Raw genomic sequence first — 21,125 nt, 5'->3', positions numbered from 1 at the left:
AAACTGGGACATTCCTAGGCAAACCTGGGACAGTTGGCCACCTACCCTCAGGTCCTTTGGGGGCAATGTCTGCTTACCAAGTGGTTCAGAAATATGCCAGTGTTTTAACAACCAGTGGGGCCACACCAGTACCTACTTGGTGGGATGTCAGCCCTGCCTGGGGCCTTATGATAATGTAGATTCTGGGCCCAACTCCAGACAGGTTGAACAGAATCTCCAGAGCCCAGAAATCTGCATTTTCAGTATGCCCTCCAGGTGAGTCTGATGCTTGTGTGTGTGTTGCGTTATGTCCAGGGCTGGCACAGGTAAGTGCTCAGTAAATATTTCTTTGAAGAACGGATACATGTCCTAGGGTCGTGAGAAGACTCCAGAGTGCTAGGGCTTGGGCTTTGTACCTGGACTAAACTCAAACCCTAGTTCTTTTCTTTATCAGTTGGCCAATCTTGGGTGAGTTAATTGAGCTCTCGGAGACCCAGTTTCCTTACCCAGAAAAGGACATAACGATACCTTATACAGATGTGTGTTAACCAAAATAATATACGTAAGGTAATTAGCCACAGTGCCTGGAATAGAGTAGATGCTGAGCAGAAAGTAGCTATCACTCTTGCTGTTGTTAGTGTTAATGATTCTCTTCTCTTTAATTCAGAAAACAATTGCTGAGCTAGGTCTCAGGCACAGTGCCGGACACTGCGGTTTCCAAGATGAATAAGAAATGGGAATTCCCTGGCAGTCCAGTAGTTAGGACCCTATGCTCTCACTGGCGAGGGCCTGGGTTCAATCCCTGATCAGGGAACTAACATCCCATACGCTGCGTGGCGCGGCCAAAAAGGAAAAGAATAGAAAAGAAAGGAAAAGAAATGCCGTGCACCTTAGAAACACATATAAGCAAATGTGCCAGACACAGCAGTGATGTGGCATCTTGCCATACATACTGTTGATGCCCCAAGTGGCTAGCCACCCAGCCAGGAATCAGGAAAAGGGACAGATGACATTTAAGGATTGGGAACGCCTGGAATTTGAAAAATGTACCACTTGCAGAGAAGCTGTAGCCATGGGAAAGGGCATGCCTTATCAGGAAAGGGCTTGCAGTTCAGGGTGCCTAGAAGCTACAACTCATGGTGTAGGGGCAGGCGGGTGGCATGATGTTCACGGAAACGGCCAGGCCAATCCTGGACTATGGGTACCATGCTGTGGGAAAATGAAAACCAGACTAAATGTCTACGTGAGCATTTGGTTGAGTGACTTGGAGTCCACCCATGTCTTAGAATGCACTGCAGTTCTTAAAAATGAAATGATAGGGCTTCCCTGGTGGCGCAGTGGTTGAGAGTCCGCCTGCGGATGCAGGGGACACGGGTTCGTGCCCCGGTCTGGGAAGATCCCACATGCCGTGGAGCGGCTGGGCCCGTGAGCCATGGCCACTGAGCCTGCGCATCCGGAGCCTCTGCTCCGCAACGGGGGAGGCCGCAACAGTGAGAGGCCCGCGTACCAAAAAAAAAAAAAAAAAAAAAGAAAAAAAAAAATTGATAGATTTATGACGGGGAAAGATCTTCAAGATATATATATATATATATATTTTTTTTTTTTTTTTTTTTTTTTGCAGTACACGGGCCTCTCACTGTTGTGGCCTCTCCTCTTGTGGAGCACAGGCTCCGGACGTGCAGGCTCAGCGGCCATGGCTCACGGGCCCAGCCGCTCCACGGCATGTGGGATCTTCCCAGACTGGGGCACGAACCCGTGTCCCCTGCATCGGCAGGCAGACTCCCAACCACTGCGCCACCAGGGAAGCCCTTCAAGATATATTTTTGAGCAAACAAAGCAAGATACAAAAGAGTATGATCCTGTTTTTTCAGTTTTAAAATAATAAAAATGACTACCCTCATTCAGTTCCAGCCCCATCATTTATTAGCTGCGTAATCGTGAGCAAGATTCTTAATTTTGATGTGTCTCAGTTTCCCAAACTATAAAATCAGGATAATGAAAGTCACTTCTCCATTGAGTTATTGTGAGGATAAAAGAAATAATGACCCACATAAAGCATTGAGCCTAATTCTTAGCATGGATGACGCTCTCAATAGATAATAGCTGCTCTTATTATACGTGCAGAGAAAAGAGTCTGGGTCCGTATACATCAAAATAGTAATAATAGCTCTCTCTAAGTGATTGAATTATAAATGATTTTAGTTTATTTCCTGCCTGCCTATACATTCTAAATTGCCATAGTGAACATAAATTACTTGCGTAAAAAGAAGAAAGAAAATGGGCTTTGATGGTTGCCCTGTGCGTAAGGTAAGCACATATGAATGTGGACATTCATATGCCCAGGTCATACAGTTTAGGAGACTTTATTCACATCAGAATATAGTTCTTTACTTTTCAAATACTTCAAAGAGGTGGGCAAAAATGTAGGACATAGAAGCAACAAGTGTGGCCAAATGCTGATACTTTCTGAAGCTGAGTATTGGGTACATGAGTGTTCATTTCACCATTCTGTTTTTGTGTATATTTGAAATTTTTTCATAATTAAAAATTAGAGAAAAAATATATACTTCTTTAATTTAGCAAGGATTACCACACTTCAAGTTTTAAAAATAAATGGTTCCCTAAATCTTTTGGTGTTGTTTCATAAATCACTTACTAAGAACTGAAACTTTCAAATTTATAAGCCATTTTCTATTAAAGATTCAAAGATAAAGGTCAGGCTTTACATCGTTACCAGTTGTACTGGTGAGGACTCTTAGATACAAGTTGCAGACATTCAAATGAAACTGGTTTAAGAAAAAAAAGATATATTTTAGCTCTTATAAATAAGGGTCTTTTGGCTTTTTGAGGGGCCCAGATGATTTAATCATGCTTCTCTCTTTCTATACGATAAACGAGATGGCTGCCAATGGCCCCAAGGTTGCAATCTGAAAGAACGAGATCTTTTCCAATGGTTCTGGCAAGAATCCCAGGGAAGCTTCTGATTGATCAAGCCTGGGCCATGGCGCCACCCTTGGGAGGAGGGTGCAGGCAATGGACTGAGTATGTTTACCATGGAATAGAATGAAGAGTGGTACCCAAAGGAAAAATGGCCAATCAGACCAAAAAACAAATGGTCATTATTCATGAACAGTCAGGTCCCTTATTCATAGAGGAAGGTTCTGTGTAAGATTCTTTGACTTCACAGGGAGAACAGTGCTACAAAAATGCAAGAAATTATGATTTTGCTGACAGATCTGGACCGCCATCCAGGTTCCTGTCTTTCTGGATTATGCAGAGAAAAGAAGCAGAAGATAACTACTGAAATATTGATTAGTGATGAAACATTAAGTTTGTGTGTCATACAGTAAACTATCTGTTAGCTCTTGTTCTACCACTTATAATCTTCAGGTCCCAGTTAACTTTTTGGTAAAATTAGAGAGTTGGCTTTGATGATTTATAGCATCTCTTTCTCCTCAAAGATGCAATGATCCAGGACACCTCTACACCTAAACAAATTCTGCCAGAATTTTAAAGTAACTCTCATTTGCAGAGACCCATAGTTTTGCAAATAATATTGACCTACAATAAGGAGTTTCATAGAATGAGTTCTTAGGAAGCAAAGAACATTGTCTGTTTATTTTTAAGTACTTTATTTTTCTATTTTAGGGTTTTTTCTTTTCTGAGTATACAGGTGTAGGTTAAGTGGACGAAGGTTTTTTGTTTTTGGCCACACCGTGCGGCGCTCGGGATCTTAGTTCTCCGACCAGGGATCGAACCCACGCCCCCTGCAGTGGAAGCGTGAAGTCTTAACCACTCGAACGCCAGGGAAGTCCCGAACGTTGTTTATTGATTACCGACTGTGCCAAACCCTTTACATAGATTACTTCATTTGGCTTTCACAACAATTCTGAGAGGTAGGGAAAATAATGTGTTCCCAATGATGTCCATGTCCTACTCCCTGGAACCTGTGTATATGTTGGGTTACATGAAAAAGAGGTATTAAGGTTGCAGATGGAATTAAGTTTGCTAATCAGCTGATCTCGTGATGGGAGTTTATCCTGAATTATCCCACGGTAATCACAAAGGTCGTTATATGTCAAAGAGTGAGATGGAAGAGTCAGAATCAGAGAAGATGTGATAACAGAAGCAGAGGTCAGAGTGATGCAATCTCCAGGTCGAAAGACAGAAAAGGGTCATAAACCAAGGAATGCAGGTGGCCTCTAGAAGTAAGGAATGGATTCTTCCGCAAAGCCCCTAGTAGGAGCACAGCCCTGCAGACATGCTGATTTTAGCCCAGTGAGACTGATTTTGGACTTCCGGCCTCTACCACTGTAAGATAATAACATGTGTGTTGTTTTAAGCCACTCACGTGTGGTTATTTGTTGCAGCAGTCCTGGGAAGCGATTATAAGTAGGCACAATAAACCTAATATACTGAGGAGGACACAGTCGTAGAACATTTCAGTGACTTGCCCAAGGTTACCCAGCCACGAAAGAGCAGAGTCAGAATTTGAGCTTGAGCCTGTCTTTAAAGCCCACACTCTTAACCGCTCCCATGTAATCTTTGAGTATCATGTTTATGATGCAACGTTGGGCTGTGCAAGCCACAACGAAGCGTAAGAACGTAGGGCTTTAATCATTCCTCGGGGAATTTATGAACCTGCAAAGGGCAAAGCAACCCGACAGACTTCATAATTACCTTTTATTGGAATGACTGAGCACCAGGCACTTCACCTATGTACTCTTTGCCCTGTTACCTTTATTGTGAAGAGGAAGGATGTTACCATCTCTTATGGGCTAAATTCTGTCGCCCCTTCCCCGCCCCCCAAATTCATATAATGAAGTCCCAAGCCCCAGTACCTGAGAGTGTGTCTGCATTTGGACAAGGGCCTTGAAAGAGGTGATTAAGGGGAAATGAGGTCATATGGGTGGGCCCTAATGCAAAATGACTGATGTCTTTAGAAGATGAGGAGATGAGGGTACAGACACACACACAGAGAGAAGACCACATCCCCACAGGGAGAAGGTGGCCACTTGCAAGCCAAGGAGACAGACCTCAGAAGAAATCAACCCTGCTGGCACGTTGATCTTGGACTTCCAGCCTCCAGCACTCTGAGAAAAGAAAAGTTTGTTGTTTAAGTCACCAGCCCCAGCAAACCAACACACCATTCAGAAGTAAATGGCCTTACTGTACATATCATACTAGAAGGCTTGTTTACTTGTGGTTTGAGGGGCTAGTTCTAAACCAGGACAGTGGAATCCAGGAGTGACTTCTCTAGCCAATCACTTTCCAGCTACTTGAGCAGGTGCAAGGTCTGAGTCTCAACACTCCAGGAGGGTACTGTGACCTCCCTTCCTGTCACCTGAACTTCTCTTTACCCCTCTCCATCTTCCAGACTCCCTGGTCCATTCAGTCTCTTTACTCCCTTCCTTTCACCAAAAGTCTGGCCTTTTCTTTCAGTGAATCTCTATTGTGGCTTCTCTGTTTAGTTCTAATGATGGATGGGGTGTGAATCTTAAAGACAGTGTAGGGAGGGGATAAGAATTCTGTACAGTAGTCTGGCCTTAGAGGGAATTATCTAGAAAGAAATCAGGCTTTTCACGTCACAAGGATTAAAGTTCCATTAGTATATCTCTTATACCTCCCCTTGCCTTCTCTGCCAGAGCCTCTATTCTATTATTTGAATGTATCAGTTAGATGTGTATCAGTAAGGAAAGACCAGATTGTGCTGCAGTAACAAACATCACCCCCCAATGTCATTGGTTTAAGACAACCAAATTTATTTCTTATGCTACGTGTATAATGTTGGCTGTAGCAACCTCTCTTTATAATAATCAGTGGGGAATTCAAGTGGATGGTGGCCTTGTCTATTTCCTTGATGGCTCAGACAGGTAAAGAGGATGTGGAAAATCATACTGGCACATACAAGCCTTTGCCTGGAAATGACATACAGCACTTCTGCTCACATCTCACCAAAGCAAGCCAAATATTTACATCTTATGTCAAAGGAGGTAAAGAAGTGTGATCTTATCATGGGCCCAGAAAGAGAGAATAGAAATAATTGCAAACAACCCTGATGAGGTTATCAGGGGGTCCGCATGGGGTACTTTTTTTTTTTTTTTGCTGTACGTGGGCCTCACACTGTTGTGGCATCTCCCGTTGCGGAGCACAGGCTCCGGACGCGCAGGCTCAGCGGCCATGGCTCACGGGCCCAGCCGCACTCCGCGGCATGTAGGATCCTCCCAGACCGGGGCACGAACCCGTGTCCCCTGCATCGGCAGGCGGACTCTCAACCACTGCGCCACCAGGGAAGCCCTGGGGGTACTTTTGACTGCAAATAACCAAACATCTGCCAGAAAGGTCTAAAACAAGGAGGAGATTTATTATCTTATATAGCAAGGGGCCCAAATACCCCGGAGTTGCTGGCTTGCTTCATTCACTGGCCCAACACCATCACGCAGCGCCCAGGTTCCTTCCGCTTTCTGCCCTGCCATTCTCAGCTTATTGCCCTAACCTCATAGGCTGGCTCTCTTCATGGTCCAAAGATGGCTGCCTTCTCTCAGCTATTGCACACAGATGACAACACTCAGAGATAGAAAAGGAAATATATCTGTCTCGTATCCTTTTTCTCAAAACAGTGCAAACCTCCCCAGAGGCTCCCCAGCAGATTTTCCCCATCTCATCACCCGGAATTGTATCATGTGCTCTTGTCTAAACTACCCACTTGGCAGGAGGCCTGAGAAAGCCAGGGCTGGCTTAAATGAAACAAGATTTATTTCCTAGGACTGCCTAGGGGGGGCCAGTACTCTTTTTTTTTTTTTTTTTTTTTTTCGGCCGCACCATGTGGCACGCAGGATCTTGGCTTCCCGAACAGGGATCGAACCCGTCCCCCCTGCAATGGAAGCGCAGGGTCTTAACCACTAGACTGCCAGGGAAATCCAGGGGTTCAGTATTCCCGTCCCCTAAAATAAAGGGCATGGCCACTCAAAGGAGAATGAATCCAGCTGGAATCCTGTTTCTAAAACAGAGGGGGTGTGGAATCATAGTTGGGTAGAAAACTAACAGTGTCTGCTGCCCAAGGCTCCAGGAAGGGAGAGGTGAGTGCGATAAGGTGAGAGGGAAAACCATTCTGCCTTAAGTGTCTGATCTCACTGAATATTCACATCAAATTTATAACCTAGATTTTCTTGTCCTGTCTCGCAGCTAAGAAATGCGGCATTATAGAAACACAGGTTTCTCTGACTCCGAAGTCCTACTTATTCCACTTGGCCTGGCTGTTTTTCCATCAAGTACAATTACAGAGTGGAAGGTCAGGATTAATTTGTTTTAAAAGTCCTTTGGGGAAAGCAGGGGAGGATGCAGTGAATCCCCACTTTCAGTTAATCAAAGATGAGCCCTGTACAAATAAGCTAACCGTAATCAAACTGGCTAATGGCTGAACTCTCTTACTGACGTCAACCCAAGATCCCTTTTTAACCCAAGGGACAAATTTTTTATTAGCTTCAGGGCCCTTAAAGTAAAGATTGACATCAGTTTAAAATTCAGCCCTGCCCTCAGCCTTTGCTGATAGACCCACTGATGAATGTCCTAAAAGCCCAAACTTAAGAATCCAGTTGGCCAGGTAGAGAAACAGGGTAGGCAGCTCTTAGGAGGCTCTGGGGAAGAACCCACCAGTGTGCTGGGCTTGTTTCCGTGTTGGACCCCCTAGCCTGCCCTGAGTTTGCTTGCTCCCTGTCTTAAGCCTGGACACTTGACTTCAAACCTCCGGCCAGATCATAAAGAAGCCCAGGCTCTGGTCCTGCCCATACCTAACAGATGACACTACTCTTTATAGAGGCTCTCCTAAATGCCAGGAGCTGAGTTAAGCATACTGCTTGTACCACTGCACGTAATTCTTACTCCAGACCCTCCAAGGTAGGTGGCTTTTCCAGGGATGCATAAATGGAAGCTCAGGGAAATTAAAAGTGATCTGTCCAAGGTTGCAAAGAAGTGGCCAAGCTGGGCTTTTATCTCAGGTCTGGTTGCAAACTTAATGCTCTGAACTGACGCATCCTACTTCCTCTGCTTACCTGAAGAGGTTGATTTTATTTTAAAATCCTCTTGAGAAGTTTACCAGGTGGATGTGGATATGACTATCCCATATCAGTTTGGAGAAGTTACACAAAAATTGTCCCAAGTTGCACAAATGGCGGAGCCAGGATTTGAACCCAGGGCCGAATGCGTCTCCACACCCAGGGCTCCCTCCACCCGTGAGTCGCCTGCCCCCCGTACATGAGCTGCTGATCTCAGCATCACCCACTCCAGAGTGACCTTCCACCCGCTTCTTTGTGAGAGAGCAATTGCCATATTTTAAAAATCATGAGAAAAAGGATTACGCTTGACCTCACAAGCTGCTTTTGAGCTGTATACATGTATACATTTCCCCCTCTTTGAAACAGCTGCAAGTGTTCTAAAGGAGTCTTCTGCTGTTAAAAATGCCGCATCCATTTTCCCAAGGCCTCTTCAGGTTGGCATATTTAAAGAAGACTTGAACTTGTCACTCAACCCTCACTTTGCATGAATCATAACAGGACCCTATGTGGTGAAACAGCTTAGTTCTAGGAGCCGGTAATAGAAGCCGGGGTTTGTCACCTTCATGGGTGCGTCTCAAATCCCACTTGGGTGCTTGTCTGGGGCCCATGTGATGGTGCACCCTTGACCCAGGGGGGATCTGAGCAATTGGGCAACGGCCACCTCAGCTGACAGATGCCCGAGTCACACATACAGCTGCCTCTGTGGCCAGACCCCCGGCAGAGGCCAAAGAGTAAGGAATCTTCAGAGGGATGGCCTCTCCTCTGCTTCAAGACAATATTTCTAAATCAGGGATCATAACATAATGACAGTAATAAAAATACCTGAACACTTATCTATGATTATTCTCATTGGTGCTGGTGCTACTGTTGTTTCATTAGCTAGCTGATTAAACAATCAAAGTACCTTGTAAGTTGCAAGTATTCTTTTTTTTTTAAACATCTTTATTGGAGTATAATTGCTTTAAAATGGTGTGTTAGTTTCTGCTGTATAACAAAGTGAATCAGCTATACATATACATATGTTCCCATATCTCTTTCCTCTTGCGTCTCCCTCCCTCCCACCCTCCCTATCCCACCCCTCTAGGTGGTCACAAAGCACCGAGCTGATCTCCCTGTGCCATGCGGCTGCTTCCCACTAGCTATCTGTTTTACGTTTGGTAGTGTATATATGTCCATGCCGCTCTCTCACTTCGTCCCAGCTTACCCTTCCCCCTCCCCGAGTTGCAAGCATTCTTGCAATAAAGTACAGCGCTTAAGAGCTCAAGCTCTGAGGGCAAAGCGACCTGGATCTGATGCCACTGTCACCTCTTGCTGGTCCTGTGAGTCCGGGAGGTTACTTCAACTTTCTAGGCCTCAGTTTTCCTCGTCTGGAAAATGGAGAGGGTAATATCAATAGCATGTGTTCCATAGTAGGGGCTGGAAGGATTAAATAGGATCATTTATGTAAAGCAGTTAAGAGCATGCTTGTTGGTTCAGAATGAGGGCTCGGCAATTGGAGGTGATAATTAACTATTAGAAGAGAGATGCTGGGAAATTGCCATTTCTCTGCCTTCAGAGAAAGTCGGCCTTCTAGGGCCAACTTTTCTCTGCCTGTACTCTGTAAGCCCCTAAAAGGATCTGAGCTTCCCATTAGTGACGATACAGAAAGGAAAACAAAGAATGAAGCATGAAGTGCTATCTAGAAATGAACTACAGTTTCTCGCCCACGGGCCAGAAAAGCTGCTCAGGTGTCTTGTTCGGCAGATTTTAGCTGGCGGAGATCTGCACGGTGGTGGCGGGATGGTAGAGGACACAAGGAAAGAATCTGTTTTCTCAGCTTTTCTTTTTCAATTTATTTTTTATTGAAGTATATTTGAATTACAATGTCGTGTTAATTACTGCTGTACAAAAAAGTGACTCTGTTATACATACATATATATACATTCTTTTTCATATGCTTTTCCATTATGGTTTATCACGGGTTATTGAATATCGTTCCAGCTTTCATTTCTGCCTGGGACATAGTCCTGAACGTATTTTCTCACCAGCAAGATCAAAGGGATGGTACACCCGACATCACGCAGGGTGCCCTGCTGGACAGCAGGGAGAAGGGGACACAAACCCAAGTATTTTCTGCCATAGCCACTTGTATTTGAGAGGAGAGGACGCCATTCATCTTTGCTGTGTGCTAGGCCTCGAAATAGGGTGACAAATTGCTACAAGATGAATATTCAATCGGAAATGTCAGTGGCCTGGCTTTCTTAAGAGTTGAGTTTCTCTATAGATCTGATTATCTTTCAGGACAAACCCAGTAACCCCGCTCTGAGTTTCAGGGTCTCTTCTCTTTTCTCCTGACATCTACTGAGTACTAACCATGCACCAGGAGTAGGCTGCATACCACAGGATGTGGGGTAATGGACTTGACGTGGTGTCTGCTCTCAGGAGTGTCCAGTCACTTGAGAGAGATGAACACTGAGAAGATTCTTGCACCCACAATAATTGTCATTGCAATAGATACTAAGAAGGAAAAGGCCAGAAGGGGCAAGGATAAATATAAAGAAGAGGGACACTGTACCTGGTCGGGGGGTTCGGGGAAAGCCTCTCCCAGGAAGTGATGTCTGAACCAAGACTTGAAGGGTGAGAAGAAATCAGCCGGGCAAAGAGTGACTGGTGGGGATGTGGGTGGGGAAGTTTAGCATTTTCGAGAAACAAGGAAATGACCAGTGTGGCTGGAGCCCAGAACGCAGAGGGGAGAGTGACGTGACCTGGAGCCGGTGCGGGGGAAGGAGCCAGGGCTGGCCTACTTTCCTCTCACTTTGCACGGCTCCGTTTAGTTTTGATGTGTGCAGTTCCCAGGCGGGAGGACCTGTCGTGGGGTCACAGGTCTGCAGGCCAGCGCGCTCTTCCAGGTCTGGCTCAGGTCTCCTTCCCGTGCTTCGCAGCGCCCCGTGGCCGTCTGGCCCCGTGGTGGGGCTGCAGGACTTTCTCCTGGGAGCTTGGCAGCCCCTGAGTGCTGAGACCAGGGCTGTCCTCACTCAGAGATTTTGGGAGCCCGGCTTCAGTCACCCGGGTGATCTAGTTTCCTCTTCTTGTACTGCCTGTGATCCGGTGTCCCAGTAAAGAACCAAGTCCCCGCTCCCTACCCCAGCCCCAGTACCTGGTCCCTTCATAACGGTGAGAATGGCTGCCTTTCACACGGCCTTCCGAGCCGGGTCACTCGACCAGGGCTGAAGTGTGGCTCCTGCGTGTCAGGTTCTCTGGGTATAAAGGGGAGCAAACGAGACAGAGTCCCGCTCTGGAGCAGCTCGCAGGCCACCAGGTGGCGCGCTCAGCACCTTCCCTCTGATCCCATCTGATCCCCACTGCCATTAGTGCCCATTTTACAGACCAGGAGACAGAGTCAAAGAGAAGTTAAGCAGCTGGTCCAAAGTCACACTTGGCAGCGGTGGCAAAGCTGGGACTTGAACTCCTCTGATCCCAAAGCCCAAGTTCTTAACCAGTGCCCTCTATTCCATCCATTATTCCTCTTTCTCTCTGAAATTCTGGAAGTGTCCTTAGGCTGTGATTCTCCTACAACTGGGACTTCGTCTGTGGGTGCCTTGTGGCTGCTGCATGCCCCATGCTCTCCTGTGGCTGCAGCTCACCCTCCTGTTCTCACATGCAGGGCCTCTCTCTGTCCCCATCACCTGCTGGCCGAATTCCCTCCTGTGGCCAGTACTGTGTGCTTTTTGGAGCCAGAGTGTCACCTACTGCCTGGGGTTCAGCCTCTCACTCCCCAGGAGCAGGTCTGTCCTTTCCAGAGCCGTCATCACTGTCAGCAGTTCTTCTCAGGCCCCACCACTTACCTGCTGCTGACCCTTTCATGTCCAGCTGGGTGACAGGGGACAGAGTAACGCTGTAGTAACCCAAAGAGTGACCAAAAGGCCTGGAGTTCTCCTAAGAGTTGTGACTTCAAGGAAGTGTTTCTCAAAGGGGATGACACATCCTTAGAGGATGTTTTCCTGGTGACGGTGCTTTTGGTTTTCACAAGGATTGCAGGGGTTGCGGGGATGGAAATGAGGAAGTCTCACATCCTCCTGGCTTTGGGGGCCAGTATGAGACAGGCCTGCGGAGCAAAGAGTTGTCTTGTGTCCCTCAAGATTTGAAAAGCCCCACCACTGGCACAGGTGAGAACTTATTTTTCATTATCTGAGCATAGGTCCTAACTCTTTTTTTCACATAAACACAAACACCAGCATGGTTTTAATAGCCACCACGCTTCCCAGGAACGCTACTACTGTGTAAATGGAAGGAAGCCTCTAGCAGTTTACCGAGAGATGTCCGCCGTCTTGGAAAATGATGTCATTGATGGCAGTATCACACTTGGGATCTGAGTCACCAGGGCCACATAGTTGCATCAGTTTTCATTTATAGCTATTTCATTCATGGAGATTCTGTGTATGCTTATCTAGCCCTTATTTGGAAATAGCAAATATAAAGCAAAACAGTGAAAACATTCAGTCGAATATGGTCTAGTTCTTCTGAAATCCAGATATCATCATTAAAAATAGGTGCAATCATTTGACTACTCACTGATTCTTGACTCATCTGAGCACTTTCATATTATAAAATACATATTATACTGTAAACTGTAATTTTTATTTCTCCCTTATATGACAAAACAATATATTGATTTTTAGAAATTTTTTGTAGGTAGATTATACCCGGTGTAAATTACAATTCAGGAGAGTCAGGACGATGTTACAAAAATATTTGTGTTAAGAAAATGGGGTTACGGTGGAACTATGGACTATAGTTTTAAGAAAATGTGAATGACTTTTTACTTTTGGTGCCAGAATTTACACAGCAAATAAACGATCGTCCCATCCAAGCTTCCTCGGCAACCAAGGACTTACTTTAGTGGCCATTTTTGCTCCAAAGACTTTCCTAGTCTTCTCTTGGAACTGTCTTCGGAGACAAGGCAGGACTTTATTTGCACTCCCCGCCCCCAGCCCCCTTGAGAATTTTCTAGATATTTGAAAAGAGCCAACAGTTTTTCAGATCAAACTGTCACGACCAAGCTGGGTGATAATAGTCTTGGTCACGGGCTGTGTGATTTGGGGGCAGGCACTGTGTTTCATCTGTCCTTGCCTCTGCACCCCACCACTGGTACACGGCAATGGTAGATGCTCAGTATTGAGATGAACCGAATTTTGTCAAATATGTGATGTGAACTAAATCGATGCCCACGTATCATACTGAATTTAAAGAATACAGCAGTGCGTACTGGGGCAGTAAACAGAACCTGGGTTGTTCTCTGGGCGTCAGTGAAAACATTGAAAAGTTGGTATGTCATGGCACAGTCCGGTAAGAGGGGACGGCGGCTGTGACCAGCGGGTCAGCCCGAGTTGCTGCATTCCAGCTGAAAATCAGCCCCGCGGCTCCCTCTCCGCTCCCTCGGGAATCCCAGTTTCAGAGGAGTAATGGCGCGTTTTGAAAGTTCTCCTCTCCTTACTGTAAACACTGTTAACAATTTAGCGAGTCTCCTTTCAGACTTAAAATACAGTCCACGCTCCGTATCCGCGTATCTGCGGCGTCCGCATCCACGCATTCAACCAACCACAGGGCGCGTTGAACCGAGCATGCGGACCCGAGGATATGGAGAGCCGACTGCGCTTGCGCCATTTTATAGACCGGAAGTGAGCATCCGCGAAGTTTTGTGTCTGCCCGGGGTCCTGGAACCAATATCCCGCGGGTACGGAGGGACAACTGTGTTTCCATGGAAGGAGTGCGTGTGTGAGAGAGGTGTGTTCAGGGAAAGTGAGAGAGAGTGTCATGTATTTCTTCCACTTGAAAAATGAGATTGTATCACAGTACTGTTCTGAAACGTGCTCTTTGCCTCTTTTTGTATCGCAGCCCATTTAGAAGCACATTGTGATCAAATGCTTGGCTTTGGAGGAAATTCCAAAGCAAGAATGCCAGAGGTGTTTTGAAGTAAGAAAGACAAAAGGACGATTTTAATTGAAAATATGCCTTCAGGTATGAGTTCTTCTGAATGCCATTGTTCCCTCCTCTTTTGAAACGTACTGGAACTTTGGAGCTGGTACTTTTGAGTTCAACCTCATTTACAATTGGGGTCAATGTTCTGAAGGATGAAATAGTGTGATGGTCTAAACACTAGAAGAAGAGGTCTCTTTAGACAGAGTAATCAGGGAAGGCGTCTCGGAGGAGGTGACTCCTGAAAGGAGACCAGAGATCATGCAAAGGCCCTGAGGGAAGAGAGAGCTTGGTGTACTTGAGGAACCACAGGAGATGTGAGAGATTAGTGACCAACCATAAAAGCCCTGGGAGGGAGGAGCCTGACCTTGTAGGGTCTTGTAGACCTACATGAACTTCCTGATGAGAGCTTGGATTTTATTCTAAAGGGAGTGACATACTCTGATTTTTTTTGGTTTTTTTAAAAATAAATAAATTATTTATTTATTTATTTATTTTTGGCTGTTGTCTCTTCGTTGCTGTGCGTGGGCTTTCTCTAGTTGCTTTGAGCGGGGGCTACTCTTCGTTGTGGTGCGCAGGCTTCTCATGGCGGTGGCTTCTCTTTGTTGCGGAGCATGGGCTGGCTCTAGGCGCACAGGCTTCAGTAGTTGTGGCGTACAGGCTCAGTGGTTGGTGGCACATGGCCTTAGTTGCTCCACGGCATGTGGGATCTTCCCGGAGCAGGGCTCAAACCAGAGTCCCCTGCACTGGCAGGCGGATTCTTAACCACTGCACCGCCAGGGAAGTCCCTCTGATTTGGTTTTAAACGATGTCTTTGGAGAATGTGTTGGAGAACAGCAAGGGTCAAAGCATTGGGACCTGTTAGGAACCACTGTAGTTGTCCAGGCAAGAGAGGATGACAGCTTGGATGAGCGAGATGTTGTGGACACAGAGAGAAGTAAATGGATTCAAGATCTCCTGAGGTGGAACCACCAGGATTTGCTGATGAAGTGATGTAATGTGTGTGTGTGTGTGTGTGTGTGTGTGTGTGTGTGTACATGCAGGCAGGCTAGGATTTGAGCCTGAGTAACTTTGTGTATGGTGGTACTATTTCTAGAAATAGGGAAGATGGGGGAAGAACAACTTTGAGAGGCAGAGGGGTAAGGGAAGTGAGAGTTCCTTTTTGGTCAAATTCATATCGAAATGCCTTTTTGACACCCATGTGAGATACCAAGTAGGAAGTTGGATAAATACATTAAGAGTTTTAGGGATGGGTCTGTCTGAGGAGGCACATTTCAGAGTAATCCACATTTAGATATTATTTAAAGCCAAGGGAGCTGACATTGGAAGGTGGCTGTATTTTCCAGTTTTTTTAACGTCTTTATTGCAAAGTTTCTGAGTGATAAGAAAAAGAACTTAAAGAGAAGGAAGAGAGAGAACAATTCCAATTTTATCTATAGCCTTTGTCTTGCAACAGAACAAGTGTTTGGATTTTGCAGGCTCCCTTTTTAGCAGGGCCTGGGGATGGCACACTTTTATGAGACATGGGACACACACACCACCTGCTGGTCATTCCTTGGCATTTTCCAACACGCCTTTCAGGGCAGAAATAAGTTTTCAGTTTAAGTGTAAGGTGCCATGGGAATACTAAAGAAATCAGGATCAAGGTTGCTGCCCTCCGTACCTAAGAGGCTCCCACTGGGAGACCACAGATGCCGTGGGTGCGGTGGAATAGTGGGTTTGGAGCAGAGAGAGCTGGGTTTGAATCTCACCTTTGCTTAAGCAAATGGCAAGGCTCTTGTAGAGGAGCATGTCCAACAAAACTTTCTGTGTTGTTAGAAATATTCTACATCTGATCCGTTCGATCTGGTGGCCACTAGCCACCCCTGACTGTTGAGCCCTTGAAATGTGGCTGGTGTAACTGAGGAGCTGACTTTTAAAATTGTAATTACTTTACGTTTAAGTTTAAATAGTCACCTGTAGCTAGTGACTACCGTATCGAACAACACAGTTTTAAAGAGTCAGTTTCCTCACCTGTACAGTGGGGATGACAGCAACCTACCTATGGGATCTTGTGCAAGTTAAATGAGATGATTTCAGAGTACATCTACCAAGATGCATGGCTGATAACAGCCAGTTATCATGTGTGTTCAGATATACACCCAGAGGAATCAGTAGAACATTCCACCTGCACACCCGTCACTAAATTTTTCATTAATCTCCTGCCTTGAATTAAAAAGGAAAACAGGGAAGATTCATTAGTACCACAGGTCTGTCTCAAAAAAAAAAAAACGACCATGCTGTTTGGAATGAATCAGTCAGTGTGGTGTTTTGTATTTTTTTTGCTCTCTCTCTCTGAGATGGGAGACTATATCAGCTTATGGTAAGAGAGCCATGCCAGTCAATGAATAATCAAAGGCAAAGCCAAGCAGATGATACATCTTGGCCTCCGTCCTGTGAAGCCACCCACTGAGCAACGTTGAATAAATCTGTTCAGGCTTAGCATATTTTTCAGGGTAATTGGTTGCAGGTTTTTCAGACTCGTCAATTGGTTAACCTTATCTTGGGCTTATTCCAAGCTAATGAAACAGAGAATGAAGTAAGTTCTGATTTTGGTTTTAAGTTTCAGGGAGGGGAACGGAGCATTAGACTTAGTGCTGGGAGCAAAAAGAAATGTTTGTTCAGGCTTCTCTACCCTGAATGCAGGGCAACACCTGGGTTTCTGTTATGTTCGTGGATGGTTCCCGTCTCCATGGAGAGGGCTACAGGTGACTTAGCGTGGACATCACAAGATACCATGTAATTAAACTAATTATGGCTCTGTGGAGGCAGGGTGTTAGCATTTTAAATCGTGGGGTGGGAAAGCTGTGAAGATAAACGAGAGGCACTCTCTAGAAATAGTTAACTGTGGGAGCTTAGCGTCAGGAGATCTGCGTTCAAGTTTTAGCTTCTCCCCTTGGCCACTGTGTGACCTTGAGTAAGTAAGATCTCAGAGCCTCTGTCTTCTTGTTAGTAAAATGGGCCTATTTCTCCCTACCTCAACAGATGGTTGTGAGGAGAAATAAGTTAATGCCTGTAAAGCACCAGCACAGTGCCTGGTTGTAAAGACTAAAAAAAAGGCTGGCTGGTGTCATGTCATCTCTTCTTTTGTGTGAGACAGCAATTGTTCTGAGAGAAAAACCCCACGACACAGCCTTTTTGTGTCCCCCCAATGTTTTCGGTTGCATTGTTTCTCCCCAAATTTGTATGTTGAAGTCCTAACCCCCAGTACTTCAGAATGTGACTGCATTTGGAGATGGGGTCTTCAAAGAGGTAACTAAGGTAAAATGAGGCCATGAGGGTGGGCCCTAATCCAATGTGATTGGTGTCCTTCTAAGATGAAGAAATTTGGATCCACACATGTACTGAGGACAGACCATGTGAAGACAGAGGGAGAAGACAGCCATCTGCAAACCAAGGAGAGAGACCTCACAAGAAACCAGCCCTGCCGACACTCAGACTTGTAGCCTCCAGAACTGTGAGAAAATATACTTCTGTAGTTTAAGCCACACAGTCTGTGGTAATTAGTTATGGCAGCCCTAGCAATCCAGTACACCCACTCTGCCTGGTACTCAGTCATTCTTTTTGTTTTAAATACGTTTATTTATTTATTTTTGGCTGCGTTGGGTCTTTGTTGCTGCACATGGGCTTCCTCTAGTTGTGGTGAGCAGGGGCTACTCTTCGTTGCGGTGCGTGGGCTTCTCATTGCGGTGGCTTCTCTTGTGGAGCACAGGCTCTAGGCACGTGAGCTCAGTAGTTGTGGCATGAGGGCTCAGTAGTTGTGGCATGAGAGCTCAGTAGTTGTGGCACACGGGCTCAGTAGTTGTGGCTTGTGGGCTGTAGAGCGCAGGCTCAGTACTTTGGCACACGGGTTTGGTTGCTCCGTGGCATGTGGGATCTTCCTGGACCAGGGCTCAAACCTGTGTCCCCTGCATTGGCAGTGGACTCCCAACCACTGCACCACCAAGGAAGTCCAGTCATTCATTTTTTTTCCAGCAAATGTTTTTATGCCTACTGTGTTCTAAGTTCTGAAGACACAAAAATGAAGAACACAGTTTCTATGCCCACGGAACATATCTTCTAGTTGAGCACACAGATGAGATAATTCTTATCGACAGTACAAAGGCCCCAAGGAAGAAATGAGCTTGGAGGGTTGATGGAGTAGATGGATGAGGGAGAATGGTTATGAGACAAGGTGGAGAGACAGGCAGGGTGCAACCAGCTCACCAACTCGTAAGTTTTCATGTGTGTTTGATTCATGAAAAGCCAGCACTGGAACTCAATCCTGCTGAGTCCCTGGCCTCCGCTGTCCTCATAAACGCCACTGTGATTCTTGTTGAGTGTTGAGCGTGATGGGCGCTGTGACGCACCACTCAGATCCTCCTTCTGGAAAGAAGGATTATGCCCCTAGGACTTGGGAATGATGCTGGAAGAGAGCCATCTGTGGTCATTCCACTTTGGGGCTTGCATTAACTGAAGAAAACTGCCTTGCCTCCAAGGTCATGCTTCCTTCCAGAGCAACGCATATCCAGTGACGGAGAGATGCTAGGGTGTAAAGCTGACCCTCCTGCTGCAAATCGAGACAATTCAGGAGGACCAGCTCAGCCTCAGAGCTGCCCATGAGATTAGCTGAGACCTTTGTTGAGAGTGCCTTGCGGGTCAGCTTGTCCCTCTGTCCAATCCTGCTTCTGTCCCTTCTCTTTCACAAATCTTGTCTCCAAGACCTAACAGTCATCTGGCTGCTAATCTCCATCTCCGAATCTGCCTCTCGGGAGCCCCACCTGTGACAATGTCCCTACTGAAAATCAAGCATGGGTGACCAGCAAATGCAGAAGATCTTCAAGGCTTCCAAATCAGAGGATGGCTGTGCGTCGGGCAACAGTGAAGCCGTGAGAGATGGAATATGATTTTTAGAGGGGATCATGAGTCTTCTGGGAGTGCTTGCTGTACTCCCACAATCCCTTCCCAGTGATCGCTGATGCTTGGGCCACCACATGACCCTGCATCTTGGCTCCAGCTGCCTGGACCAGGGGCAGGTGTCAGACTCAAAGGCACTCCTCTGTAGGCAGGCCACCAGCCAATGAGATGGCGTTTTGCAAGCACCGTGTCTAACAGATCCTCCTGTCTACCTCTCCAGACTCTCTGCAATGTGGTCCCTGACTTCACTTTCCAGGGATGCTGGCTTCCTGCAGCTTCTCCTTCGCTAAGGCATATCACATGGAACTGCCTCGGCCTGGAGCCAGAGGCATTCACCCCTCCCCATGCCTCTCCTCTACCGTCCTAGAATGACTACTTACCCTTTTATCTTTTTTTTTTTTTTTTTTTTTTTTTTGCGGTACGAGGGCTTCTCACTATTGTGGCCTCTCCCACTGCGGAGCACAGGCTCCGGACGCGCAGGCTCAGCGGCCATGGCTCACGGGCCCAGCCGCTCCGCGGCGTGTGGGATCTTCACAGACCGGGGCACGAACCTGTGTCCCCTGCATCGGCAGGCGAACTCTCAACCACTGCGCCATCAGGGAAGCCCCATCCTTTTATCTTTTAAAAGTCGCTTCTTTGAGGAACTTCCTTACCACTCCCTGACTTTTTGTAGTTTCCTTCACATAACTTACCCCAGTTTGTAAATCTATGTTAGGATTGATGTCTGGGAGCCACGCTCGGCTACCGGCCACTTGAGGGTAGGGTCCTGTTCCGTTCTGCTCTTCACTGTACTCCCAGCTCCCACCACAGTGCCCGGAGCATGGGGAGCACCCAGCACTGTTAGCTGAAAAACTTAATACAGATTTTCTTCTTGAAGGGTAACTGAATGAGCCAAATCCATTCCCTTTTCTTCAGATTAGAAGTTTAAATTAGGGATTTCCCTGGCGGTCCAGTGGGTAGGACTCGGCACTCTCACTGCCTGGGCCCAGGTTCGATCCCTGGTTAGGGAACTAAGATCCCTCAAGCCGCACGGCATGGCCAGAAAAAAAAAAAAAAAAAGAAGTTTAAATTAGAAAAATACACACAGAGAGAGTCAGAGTTGATGAGGCTTAGGGTGGAGCAGTAGTTCTCAAAGTGTGGTCCAGGGACCCCTGGAGGTCCCTAAAAACCTTTCAGGGGATCCACAAGATCAAAACTATATTCCTGTTAATTCTAAGATATTATTTTACATTTTATCACCCTCATTTTTTATGACTATATAGAATATGAACAGCTCCTTTTATAGTTTCAGATTCCACATTGTAACAAACTTTCAAGAGACTACCACTTGTCAAGTTTTGGGAAAATACCAAAAAAGAATACCCACAACTCTCTGAAAAGTCTTGTAAAATCTGTCTTTTTAAACAATACATATCTCTGTGAGGCCAGGTTTTCTTCACATACTTTAACCAAAGAACATATGGCAATGTCATTCTGCAGAAACATATATGAGAATTCAGCCATGTTGTATTAAGCCAGACATTGCAAGACAATTGAAAAAATGTGAAACAAAGGCATGCTTCTCACTGAATATATTCTATTGGAAAATGTAGTTATTTTTCATAAAAATATGTTGTTTATACTAACACGAAATGAGTTCATTGTGAGTTTTATTGACAGCTATAAAATTTCTCAATTTTAATTTCTAATATGATAAGTATCAATAATTCACACAAACAAAAGCTCTTTGGGGTCATCAATAAACTTTTAAATGGCACAGAGATTCTGAGACCAAAAAGTTTCAGAGCCACCGGGGTCAAGTATTACTCAGAATTCTGAGTAATTTTGGATACAAGAGACAAACTCAACTCAAACAGCCATAAGCCAAAGCCTGTGTCTCTTCACCTCTTGGTCCCTCACCCCTTAGAGTTAGCTTCATGCTCTGCAGGCATTCCTCAAGAGCAGGTGATGATGGCTGTCTGCAGCTCCAGGTTTAAATCCTATTGGCTTAGCAATCTCAGCACATCCTTTCCAATAGTTCCAGCAAAATCCACAGTGTAGACTCTCATTGGGCTGCCTCCCATCCCATTTTTGTCCCCAAGCCAATCAGCATGACTCTGCTCGGTCAGGTCTTGGTCTTCCATTCATCCCTGCAATGGTGAGTTGTGGGCAGTCAGTCGAATGAACCACGTGGACCAAGGAGGGTGCCTCATTGGAGGAAAC

The 21,125-nt window shown here is 45.9% G+C and overlaps 1 long non-coding RNA gene across 1 annotated transcript; it reads left to right on the top strand.

Moving 5' to 3' along the window:
- The first annotated feature begins 12,058 nt into the window (after window positions 1-12,058).
- LOC116762068 lies at window positions 12,059-20,550 on the top strand. The gene is made up of 3 exons (XR_004352214.1): window positions 12,059-12,178; window positions 13,908-14,030; window positions 17,345-20,550. It is a non-coding gene; the product is annotated as an uncharacterized LOC116762068 (long non-coding RNA).
- Window positions 20,551-21,125: the final 575 nt, after the last annotated feature.

The sequence above is a fragment of the Phocoena sinus genome, chromosome 11, assembly GCF_008692025.1.
Source record: "Phocoena sinus isolate mPhoSin1 chromosome 11, mPhoSin1.pri, whole genome shotgun sequence".
NCBI lineage: Eukaryota > Metazoa > Chordata > Mammalia > Artiodactyla > Phocoenidae > Phocoena > Phocoena sinus.
Note: the sequence above shows the minus strand (reverse complement) of the source record. Positions and strands in the feature narration are given on the sequence as shown.